General features: G+C 41.0%; 1 protein-coding gene across 1 annotated transcript in view; it reads left to right on the top strand.

The window, feature by feature from the left end:
- Window positions 1-2,601: 2,601 nt before the first annotated feature.
- fhdc1 (FH2 domain containing 1) overlaps window positions 2,602-8,967 on the top strand; it is a 33,893-nt gene continuing 27,527 nt past the window's right edge. The window contains exon 1 of the mRNA XM_002933493.5: window positions 2,602-2,878. The gene's annotated coding sequence lies outside the window, so the exon portion shown is untranslated. The remainder of the gene's footprint in view (window positions 2,879-8,967) is intronic.

The raw sequence follows: 8,967 nt of genomic DNA, 5'->3' as shown, positions 1-8,967 counted from the left end.
TATTGTTTCTGTATTGGGGCAAATTTGCCTAGTGTTAAAAAAACCCAACTCTGCACATCACTGAACAGGGCCTTCATTCACAACTAAATGGCACAATTTGTGTAATTGAGGGGAGGGGCACTGGGCTTCAGATTATTTTAAATAGCTGTTATATACCCAGCTTTTCATCTTTTAAGAATAAAGCCACACTTATATACTCTCCTTTTCAATAATTCCAAAGTCAGTATATGTAATAATGGCTCAGTTATATGTAGCACAGGGTACAGATTTAAACTTGTAGCCAGCCCCCAGTCTCACTCAACTTACAAAGGATCAGTGTAATGCCTAAAAAGTAGAATAAATCCAGCAGGTACCTTGCTTATGTTGTTAGCCTACTGCTGTGCTCTTACTGCTGTGCCCTGCAAGCTTAAGAAGCTACAGCTCTTTTGCCAGCAACTGTTTAACCAATCATCTCTGATTAAATGGACAAAAGACTCAGATGCCCATAGCTGTCAATCAAAATGGAGTAGCCTTAAGTTAGTTTTCCTGTTTGCCCATTTAACTAACCCCGCCACCCAAAAAAATACACGTTTTTGTGATAGGCACATCAAAAATGGATAAAATGATATTGTGCAAGCACAGTGTGCATGGGGGTCAGTATGAGCTTATTATGGCTCTTTTATTAGCAGGGTGGATTTAACTGTTGTACAAAGGCATGGCCTAGTTGTGCTTATTGCATTGTACTTGCACTTACTTCACAATAATTGCTGCTATGGTTTGGTTCCCTATGCACTGAGACTAAAGAGTGACAAAATAAATTTAAGTAGTACTACTCCCCTTATAGACCAAAATTTCCCAGTCCCAGGATTGGTTGCTGCTTGCTATTACAGCAAAAATAATCACATAGCAGCCATTCATAGCACCCAGGCTGAACTTGCTCTCAAATAGTTTCAGGTGCCAATATGATCACGGCATCTGAGCAATAATGTCACAAAAACTATAAATGGATTAAAATTCACTGCACATTGCATGTGATGCTACTCAGTATTTTCTGAACAGATATACTTTTTGATATATCCACCATGTTGGATGTGATTGCTTGGAGACCTCAACAAACCTGGTCTTTATAATTTCTTTTTTTTTTATTAATCAAGCCCGAGCAGTGCTTCATCGCCAAAAAAGTTAAAAACACAGTGCAAAAAAGGGTGCAACGACTTAACTTAAAAAAGGCTAAGGCCAAACTCCAGGTCACTTAGCCATATGGCCCACAATGAAATAGATTCTTCAGACCTACCTTCGTCAAAAGACTAGGGTAGGCCTCTTTATCCACCAAAAGAATAAGGTGCAGGTGACAGACAGGGAGTTAATATGAATAAACAGATAAAAGATACTAGAGAGGTGGCTGTGTGCAGCCCCAACCTATCTGCCGGATTGCAAAAATTTACATTCCTCAGTGCCAGAAGGTTGGGGTAAAGAGCATAGTGAGGTAAAGTGCTGTTGTAAAGTGTGCAAGTGCCAGTAAGTCAGTCATAGCGCTATAATCATCTTGGTCATCAGGCACTCACCCCCAGCGGCAGGGGTCATTGCCCCTACCATGCTATGACAAGCTGGGGTAGGCAGAAGAGGTACCCGCCTGTGCCCCACCATCATTGTGCCCTAGGCAGGTGCCTCTCCCGCTATCCCTAGTTCCGGCCCTGGGTGCAAATCCTGGGGTGAAAATGCTCAGGCTCATTTGCTGTATGGCCTCTGGCTAGAGGATCAAGTGTTTCTCATTCCCACACCAGGGGTGCTGATAATACATCCCTTGGCTAAAATATATACCCCACACTGATAAGAACAGATACTGCACTTGAGCTTTGAGCAAATTTTGGCACACAGGTCAGAATAAACGAAACCTCACAACCGATTCTTAGCCACTGTGTCACTCTGTTCACAACCTTTTCATTTGTCCATGTTATAAGCATAAGAGCCCTTTATATGTATGTGCTCCTCTTCCTTGTTTAGCATGAGTCAGCCCTAGTTAACCCACTGGCCACTGATGATGATGATGACAGGCCATGTTGGCTAGTACACAGTGCTAGTGCACAGGGCCTGGCACAGGAGGTGAAGATGAGAAACCTGAACTAATAGAACATGGCAATTCATGCAGTAGGCATCCCTTAGCCAGTGCCACCTGCCAGGTATTGTAGGTGTCTAGTAAAAAAGATACAGGATGCCAATGTTATTAATGTGTCAGAGAGACAAGGGGGCAAAGGAGGTCGGTATGCCTTGGCTCTGCTTTTCCATTGGCACAAAATGCACTGGGTACCTGGGTACAAGGCACAACTATAGGATAGACTGTGTGTAAGCGTGGGAATTACTGAAACCTCACAAATAAAGTGCGTGTGAGCGTACCCACATCCAGCTAACTATAGAAATGAGGCCAGCAGCACAGACGCCTCAAAAACGGCCCTGCTAATTAGAATTGGGTGGAAAATAAAAGTAGAACATGCCTTTTTTCTTTGTTATTTAAGTAATTAGTAAGATGTAATTAAATGAATTCCCTTTGTTGTGTGAATACATAAAGCGGCGAATGAAACCGCGCTGGCAGGGCAGCAGCAGCCTCAATGCCAGTATTCAGTGCCAGTAGGGGCAGTCAGCCCGCACCAGTGGGCAGGTCTGAGGGACGAGTCTGAGGGAAGCGTACCTGAGTCTGCGCATGCGTCTAGATGCACAACTAAGAGTCACCAGTCAGTTGGATACTGCAGAGGCAAAAGGGAAGAGTTCTCCCAAGAGATCGGAGTGGGAAGTGTAACTCTGCGCTTCTCTGGATTATTACACTTGCCGCTCACTTCTGCTTTACATCCTCTGCCTGGACTAAAGCTGCCGACGGCTTAATGGAGCGGAAAGCAGAGCCCAGGTAAGGAGAATGTCCCCAGAAAGCGCGTATATTGTACGAGAGGTAGCGGGATGCTACACCGAGTTTCCCCTGCTGCCTCTGCCTTTGCTTGAAACCAGACTGGACTATCCCACAACGCTGTATAAGGGGGGACTCGGAGCTTTCTTTGGTGTGTTTGTTCGGCGATAAGAAGCGTGATACCCCTAGGTTTGTTACATCCATTGGTTCGGCTGCTTGCGCTTACCTGTGTCTTGAGGGTCAGATGTACCAATTCATTTGAGCATATGGAGGGGAAATACTTTGTACTGTGGGGCTGCATTATTATTCAGTGCTACGTTTAGTTATCAGGGCAGCGAGTTACTCTGTCCCCCAAATATTCCAGTAATGAAAATATGCAGTTGTCTAACTATCCTACGGAACTGCGTTATATGTTGGTGCTATATAATAATAATATTATTATTAACAAAAACAATATTGTTAGATATTTTGCTGCGCACATCAGGACTGGCCAACCACGGTCCAAAGCGATTGTGTGTGTGTGTTGTAGTTCAGCATCAACTAGACAGTCAAAAGTCGGATATCCCCGGGCTCTATTACATTTCCCCCTATGCCTTTCTAACTTTACTCCAACTGAGACTGGCCAGGGGGGTTGCTAAAAGCAACTTGTCATTTTTATTTTTAGTATTCTTATATTTAATTATTATGCGTGCATTTATACATGTGCATAAAGGCAGCTCTATATATTTAGTCTGCACTATATGCCCGTTTTTACATGAACACATAAAGTGAGTAAGGAAGGTGCTCTGCTGGTAGCTGGCATGGATGGGATATAGTTCTAGTTGTACTGACTATTATGTTGTTACTTGTGTAAAGGGAGTTAACCAGCCTGGTAATGTTGCTGTGATGGGCATGGGGACTGGGGTTTGTGGCTTTATTGGAATGGCTGCTGCACCTTGCCAATTACCCTGGTGTCACTCAGAAATGTGCCACTGCTTTTGCCCCAGTGACAGGAACCATAAGCCTGGGACATGCAGGTGATTTGCACAGAGAGGCTACCCAGAGTTATAATATTCTTTGTACGTGTCAATTCTGCCTACTTACAGTCTGCCAAACTCATGTTCCTGCTCTACCGATCCTGTTAACTTACACAGGAGCCAGTGCTAGTGCTTGATGCAACAATTGGAAATTTTAAGACTATAACTCCCAGCATCCTCTAGCAGCCTTAGGTTATCAGGAAACACTGGGTAAATTATTCTTCCATGACTTATGTGAAGGATTTTTAGCTCTTGCCCTAAAGAACTTTTCATGTTCAAGGGTTAAATAGAAGGGGCAATGGCAGTACCGACATAGACCAAAGCAGTGAAAAGTTTGAGTTCATTGTGAATCCTGTAATGCTAAAGTAGTGACCAGTGATTGTGTCAGAGCCCTGTGTATCTTTGTGCTGCATTGTGTGTGCAGTTCACACAGTGAGGCCAGTGATTGATTTCACACAAATGCTGCCACTGGGGTGACCTGGAGCCATGGTTGCAGGGCTTTATTTTCCATTGAATACAAGCTGTAGCTCTAAACGCCTTGGTCCCAGCCGTGGAGACAAGAGTGGGTTGGCGTAGGGAGGGGGTAGGACGCTAGATGTTAGTAACAGCCACCTAGGAGCATTCAATGGGGAGGCTGGCAAGTGACAACAGCGAAGGTTTGCATTGTAAGCCAGGGTGAGCCTACTGCGGAGGGTGTGGGGGAGGAGGGAGGCTGAGCTCATCCTAGTATGATCACAAGCATTACTAATTGGTTTTTCCCATGGTAGCCTCCTAAACAACCTGTTGTGCCTTCATCTGAGCACAGAAATCCTTGCGTTACAGACTAGGAACCTAGCTGGGATATTTACAATACAAATGCTGAAATGAATGAGCAGTTTTAAACATTTTTTTTTTATCAGAGATAGACAACCACTCTCTTTTGAAGATCTGCAACTTTCAGCATCCACAGCCTCTTATTGTTGTGAACATCCTAAATAGTTATATATTATTACATATCTGCCAGTATGTTCTCCCAAATTTTAGGACCTTTGCCCAAAGAACTTGGAGTTGGCATTGATAGACATTTTGTGGGCAAATCACAATCACCCATCAGCCAATCGTGCTGAAGTATTGGTCCCAGTTGACTGCTGTTGAGTTGCTTGTGTTGTACAGGGCTGCAGGACATGGCTCTTCTCTAAAAACTACCAGTAACCATGTGTTCTATGTTACTTACAGTTACAATGTTAAGTTGTGATGTATATATATTATAGATATTGTTTTTTTGAGCATCTGTTTGTCCAGAACTACCATTCACATAATGTATTTACTACAAGGATATTAACTTAATTGTGAACACGTGTTCCGGGAGCATCTATGGGTAAACTAGGTGCTTTCCTGACTACAAACCATATCCTTATATTTTTGAGTAGCATGTGTTTATAGAACAAGAAGGAATTAAATGTAGAACATGTAAAAAATGGGAAATATAATTAATGGTTAACTTGCAGGAAAACTTTATCATTCTGAATGCATTAGGATGTGCAAGAAACAGAACCCCTGTACAATATTTATTTTTTTAATTTTAGGATCCTATGACATAATGTGTATGAGAATATGTACCTGGCAGCCCTTAAGGGCAAAAACATCATTTTATGTGGTTTTGCTTTACTGGCGTCTGTACACATGAATTTCTTCTTTCATGGTTTTCTTTAAAGATTCAGTAAATCTTAGAAATGACTTGCTGTTATCTGAAAGGTTACTTTGTGTCAGTTACATATCTTCTGTTTTAAGAAATGCCATGATTTTTACCTATTTTCTGTACAACGAGAGCGATTCCTCCCCTTAGCCATTACTGGGAATTTAAATTCATGTATTAATACATTGTATTACAAATTGGTGTAAATTGTAGTTTTTAACAGCCTGCTAACAATGCAACTTTGCTTTTTTATTTAGATAATTTGTAACTAGCTATAAACATTTGTTAAATGCTGCACTTGGTGCAGAAAAGCTTGTTTTCCCAGTCTGCTGGGGCATGTACACCTGAATTAGCCCTCCACTAATCTATGTAACTCTTTCCTTATATACCATAACCTATACTGTAACCTACACTTTTATTTCAAAGCGACAAGTCTGTAAGCTTTACTGAGCCCTGAAATATCCATTATTACCAGTGTTCATGTACATTCCACTAAGCTGCACAGATCAGTTGGTTTGAGTGCACAAGTACCTGATAATTTGCTCTATTTCTTCCTGGCTTAGTGCTTGTTAAATATCTAAAGGAAGGATGTAGTCAGGTCTTGGTGAGAAGTCTTGTCAGATCTTCGTGAGAGTTTACCTAGTGTTCCTTATCTCCTTACTGTTCTGCTTGGGATGTGGTAACTGCCAGAAGCAACGTTTTGCACTTTCAGTATGTTGTGAGTGATTTGTTCCCTGCCATGATGTAAAGCTTTCTTTGCGAGTCTTTATTGTCTTTGGATACCAATGAATGGCCTTTATTAAAGCTGTCACACCTCTTTGGGATACTCACAGCCAGAAACAGGATGTGGTTTAAACTTTCAGTTATGCACTTTAGACGTTAGAATGTTTTTTATTTAAAAAATCACTAACACTAGTTACATGCTGCCAACATTCAGAAGTCCTGAGTGGCATTGTTATTGTAATTTGGTTTTGTGAGCAGTGCCAGTAGATAAGGGCCAGGGCATAGTAAGAAAGCTGAGGTCCCCAGCTTAAAGAGAGAGCTTTATAAAGGTTAGTTGTAGTTCAGCTAAACCTAAAAAGCTTCAGATTTGAGTTCCTGTTTGAGGCTGTTTCCCTAAAATATTCCTTGTTTGAGAGAAATCAGATCATACACTTTCCTTCCTTTTTGTGAGTTTTTGCTTGCTGCTATAAAATGCAATGTGTATGTTTGCCACGGTGTGTATCCTTTCCCAGACAAATAGCAAGATTGGGTATCAGGGTGTTCGATACAGGGGTACCTGCCATGTGAGTGCTGATTACCTTCAGCATAAGCCCATTGCCATTGTCAGTATGTGTGACAGTAGCTGCAGAAAGGGGGACATATGGGTTCTAGCCCCAAGCCCTGGGAAATACCATTTTTGTGTTGGATGTAATACAAGTGAACTGAAAAGCTAAAGGCTTCATTGAAACTGCATTACTCTGCATGTTTGTATTGTAACTCTCTTCTACTTTGTCTTTAAGTGGCACTTCTCTTAAAATTGTTATGGGTCACTCTTTTTTCTTTAAGCAAAAAACCAAGACTTTCACTCACTTCCCCCGATCACTTCAGTATGTTCCTGCCAAATTTACAGCAAATCATTTGGATGCATTATCAGGCTTATGTAGTGCAGGTCTCTCTGTTGTGCTGTTCATAAGGTGAAACTGAGTAGTTAGTTTCAAGAAGCCCTTCTAAATCTAGTGACGTAAATAGGAATTGCTGGCCTCCACAGCACAATATAGTTTTTTTTTTTTCTTCAAACATTTGCGCTCTTGGTTCTCTTCAAGCAGCTTCTGCATGTACTATTTCTCCCATTATGACCCAGGCTACAACAGAAGGATATTTTTTCATAGAAAACATGGTGTTAGAATAACATGGATGCTATGCTGTATTAAAATATACAATGTTGCAATGCAGGAACTCAGGTATTACCCTAGTTGTGGCCAAAACAATCCATTATTTTAGTGGAAATTCCCTTTTATTTTCCAGACACTTTGTACCACTGAATCCTTTTTTTAATTTTCTCTTTGTTACTTGTAATATAGAATTCATTAATGAGTGACTGGCCACTGCTTCCATATTCTTTATTTTGTATCATAATCTCTCTGTGCCAGTAGCTAGAAGAGACTGTGGCCTTGTGGTCTTGAGGGCAGGTCCTCTATACAATGGGGTGTGATCAAAGTTAGATACTCAGGCATCGCTGCAGCAGGGTTACCCTGTATATTTCCTCATAGCATTTAAAGTGAGATACAAAATAATAATTGATAGGTATTCCTAAGATATACTAATATTTTGCCATAGAATAAAAGTATATTGTGGTTCTTATAATGTAATATTTGTAATATTTTTTGGTATTCCCCAAAGGCTTTGACGACCTCAAGACAAAAGACAGGCTGATACATTTTAATAAGATTGATCTGTCTATCTATCTATATCTATCTATATGCATTGTGATAATATTTGTTTGGCTACAATCTCTTAAATGGCACTGGATTCACTTTTGTTTTTTGTGGCACACCTTTTTTATATTTGTGTTATCTTTGGTTAATTTGAAGGGGTGTCACTGTTGTAAAGATTGTTATTACAGGAAACTGTATTTGGATTTTCTTGTATATTGACGTGCCATGGAGAACTGTAAGAACTCTTCTATGGAGAGACCACCCAGAGAAGCTTAAAGGGGGGGGGGGGAGTGAGAAAATAGTGTGTTGGGTGCTCGGGAGGGGTGTGTGTATGTGAAAGTCTGCAGTTCATTGTCTTTGGCTATTAAATCAGCAGGGAGACAGTTACATACACTGCATCTGTGATGTAGGATTTATAAAGAGTCTTCTTTGTTAATATTATATGTTAGTTCTTAAATGTACCACTTGTGCAGCTTTTAAGGAAATGCAGATCAAGGCCATGCAAAAATAGAGTAAAGGATGGTATTGTATGTAGGATACTCCATCAAACTGTTGCCCACTCCCTGGCAGTGAGATATTGCTGATAATATTCTGTTTGCTGGGGAGGAGGCAAACAGGATACATGCAAGGTCTCTTTGCAGGACTGATTAGTTGGGGATTTTTGGTATTCCCACCATTTTTGGAACATACACAGCAAGTAGTACTGGCTAACTGGCCCTTTAGATCTGTTTGCCCAGTGCTGTTCATCTGTGTGAGTATAAAGGATATGGGATATGTATGTGCATGCAGTGTTTGTGAGCCAATACAGAATGTACTTCTAGAGTAAATATGCAGGGTTGGTAATCGAGACCAGTAAGAGATGTAACCAAGCAGAAATGTTTCCAGGATTTGTATGTTAAACATCAGCCTTAAAACACAGTGGGTCTGATTTACAAAAACTTATGGGCTAAACTGCACAATAGAAACCAATCAGCTCTTCTGTTG

The sequence above is a fragment of the Xenopus tropicalis genome, chromosome 1 (genome assembly GCF_000004195.4).
Source record: "Xenopus tropicalis strain Nigerian chromosome 1, UCB_Xtro_10.0, whole genome shotgun sequence".
In the NCBI taxonomy this organism is placed as follows: domain Eukaryota; kingdom Metazoa; phylum Chordata; class Amphibia; order Anura; family Pipidae; genus Xenopus; species Xenopus tropicalis.
Note: the sequence above shows the minus strand (reverse complement) of the source record. Positions and strands in the feature narration are given on the sequence as shown.